At 34.8% G+C, this 3,572-nt stretch overlaps 1 long non-coding RNA gene across 1 annotated transcript; it reads left to right on the top strand.

The window, feature by feature from the left end:
- The first annotated feature begins 2,169 nt into the window (after positions 1-2,169).
- Positions 2,170-2,599, top strand: LOC307159437. The gene is made up of 2 exons (XR_013821377.1): positions 2,170-2,242; positions 2,336-2,599. It is a non-coding gene; the product is annotated as an uncharacterized lncRNA (long non-coding RNA).
- The last annotated feature ends 973 nt before the right edge of the window (positions 2,600-3,572 follow it).

The raw sequence follows: 3,572 nt of genomic DNA on the forward strand, positions 1-3,572 counted from the left end.
TGTTTATCCTTTTGATCTTTCATTCAAAAAAAATCACAAAATTCTAACCTTTCATTGAAGTAAAACAATCGAAAAGTGGGGGAAACTCACATTATGACTTTTTTTTTTTCCTTGTTCACTTTGGCCACAATTATTGGCACCAAATTATTGAAACATCCTTTTCCCAATGTAACAGCTCTGAGTTTTTTCCTATTATGCCTAATGAGTATGGAGAACACCTGAGAAGAGATCAGAGACCATTCCTCCATACAGAATCTCTCCAGATCCTTCAGATTCCCAGATCCATGTTGGTGCTGCTTCTCTTCAGTTTAGCCCACTTATTTTATATAGGGTTCAGGTCAGGGGACTGGGATGGTCATGGCAGAAGCTTCATTTTGTGCTCAGTGACACATTTTTGTGAATTTATTTTATGTTTATTTTGGATCATGTCCTGATGGAAAATCAAGCCATGCCCATTATAAGATTTATAGCAGAAGTGGCAAGGTTTTGATTTTTTATCTGTTGGTATTTGCTAGAATCCATGACACCACATCTGAACAAGATGTCCAGGACCTCCAGCAAAAAGAAATTGGCTGTGGGCATGGGGTACTTTTTATCCTTCTTTGCACTAAACCCATCTGGTGGCTTTGTTGCCAAAAATCTGTTTTTTTGCTTGTTTGTTTGTTTGATCTAGAACCAGGTCCCTTTTGAAGTTCCAGTCGTGTCTGACAACTGAATATGCTGGAGATTGTTTTTGGATGAGCGAGGAGGATTTTTCTTGAAACCCTCCCAAACAACTTGTGGTGATGTAGGGGTTGTTTAATTTTTCTTTTAGGCTTTCTGACCCCAAGACTCAACTAATCTCTGCAATTCTCCATCTGTGATCCTTGAAGAGTCTTTGGCCACTCGAACCATCCTCCTCACCGAGCATTAAGACAATATAGACGCACGTCCTCTTCCTGGCAGATTCGTAAAATCTTTAGTTGATTGGAACTTCTTAATTATTGCCCTGGCGGTGAAAAAGGTTTAGCTATTTTCTTACAGCCACTTTCTATTTTGTGAAGCTCAACAATCTTTTGCTGCACATCAGACCTATTTTCTTTGGTTTTACACATTGTGGTGGATAAAGGGAATTTGGCCTTTGTGTTTCCTCATATTTATACTCCTGTAGAACAGGAACTCATGGCTGGACAATTTCATTCTCCTATTCACCCTGGTGTGCTAAAAGAAAAATCTAAATATGAATGGGAATATACTTCAGAGATATTTTACTCATAAGAATTTCTAGGGGTGCCAATAATTGTGGCCAACATGCATTGGAGAAAAACATTAATTTCATAATGTAAATTTTCCACACACTTTCATTTGTTTTTGCTTCAATGAAAGGTTAGAATTTTATGAGTTTTTTAATGAAAGATCAAAAGGACAAACCAGATTGATTTTCACAGCCGCCTTTGCTCATATTTACCAAGGGTGCCAATATTAGTGGAGGGCACAATAAGCTACATATTCAGTTTTTTGTTGTGAATTGTGGTATTTAAAAAAAAAAAAAAATCATTCAAATATTTTGCACAAATATTATTGGTTGTTTATATGAGGTTGAGGTGTAAGGTTGAATCAACTGGGAAACTTTGTGTGACAATCACAACATTTACTTGATATTTTTAACTTTTGAAATTTTGTTAGCTGTGTGAAGCACTGATGGCTATGTGACCTCATTGACACAGAGTTCCTAATCCCTTTAAGTACCGCAGATTTCAGAGGAAATAATGAATGTATCACTGACAGCAGCACTCTGACAGAGAATGGAGCGCGGCCAAACCAGGATGGATATCCCAGACGGCCCCTTTGCTGTCCAAAGCAAACACAGGTCCCACTGTCCCTGAGGTGTCAGGCTCAACGTGTACAGTGAAGCTTCAGACACTAGGGCTCTTTCAGACTCTGTCAGACTGACACAGGAAGAGCGATGGCAGATCATGCCAGATTTAGATCCTATTATACACAAGTTTTAATTAAGAAGTTGTTGATCTTGAAGCTTCAGCCTGGCATAATTTTACAGTGGGTCTTTGTGAAGGTTAGGGACAGGGATTTATTTTCTCCATATAATTAAAAAAGATATGAGGATTGTTGCAGTATCAGATACTGTTTCCTGCATTAACCTATTATATCCGGATGTTTTTTTTTTTTTTTTTTTTTAAGTAGATTCATTATCACAAAAGGACACTAAGTGGCCATATGCAGAGGCAGAAAAATGGAAAAGGGGGTAAGGATTTTACATGTCAACCATTCTGAAAATACTCTTTGATCACTCTTCTGCATATCTTGCCACAATGTCTTTGGTATTTTTCTTTCAAAGGGTTCTCTTTTGAAGAAAGTGTTTGAAGAGAGAACTGAGGCATAGTGGGCATCCTTGATAAGACTGAGACTGAATCCTACATCACAAGACTGTGTTCCCGCTGCACAGTCAAATCTTTCATCAGAACATAACTAGAGCATCTGAAGATTGAGCCATCAAAGCTAACAAACTCATCTTGCTTCTGTCTCACACTGACTCACACAGAAGTGCTGGCTTTTATTTGTATGTTCAAATGAATGATTAAACACGAATATTGATCTTTTACATGGTTAATATTTGTTCGTATACACTTTAAATAATGAAAGACACCTTTAATAATAACAAAAACTACTACTAACTAAAATGATAATGATATCAGAAACACGAGTTTGAATCCCGCTCTTTTTACACTCATCACAATGCATTTAGAAAAAGGGCCAAAAAAAAACTTAATGATCAGGACATTAAAAAATACATTGTTTTTGTATTTGACATTTCTGTTCTTATTTGATTTGCATTATTATCTTATGTTTGAATGCTAACAATAACAATAATAAAAATAAAATAGACATAATAATGAAGTAGTTCAATAAATAATAAACTAAATAATACAAAAATGCCTGAATTCAGCGATTTTGAGTGTTTTTTTTTTTTAAAGGAAGTCTTATTATCTCAGCAAAATATTTTCTGTTGCCCTATATATTTTTCCTGGTTGAGTAAAGATAATTTAAACAATGGTCCACCTAATATTAAAAACTACACTGTAAAAAAACATGATCAATAAGTTATGACAACACGTTTTTACAATGCTTTAACTCATTAAAATAAGTTAAGCAATTTAAAAAAAAAAGTTATACAAGATTCAACTCCTTTTTAAAAGTCAGTTTAATGTAATTTAAGTTGAAATAACTTAAACATCCAAGTTGATTGTACTTCAAAATTTAAGCCAACTTTTATTTTATTTTTACAGTGTATGGTGTTGTAACACTATGTTACCAACTAAATAATCAAAATTATAAAACCAAATTATAAATCTGATCCCATATAATTTATCGATTTTAGAGTATATATATTTTTTGCTGTTATAATATTAAGATTTTTTGTTCCAAGAGTGTGTGGTACAGTGTCCAGTCCATTTCCTTCAAAGCATCAAAGGCTCTGTTTGAGGACCCTGAAGGCTTCCTGTATGCTCTGATAATCAATTTAGAGCACTAAGCTAACCTATCTGCTTCCTGACTTTAATTAGAACGGCTGAAAG

The sequence above is a fragment of the Squalius cephalus genome, assembly GCF_949319135.1.
Source record: "Squalius cephalus genome assembly, chromosome: 5".
NCBI classification, from domain to species: Eukaryota; Metazoa; Chordata; class Actinopteri; order Cypriniformes; family Leuciscidae; genus Squalius; species Squalius cephalus.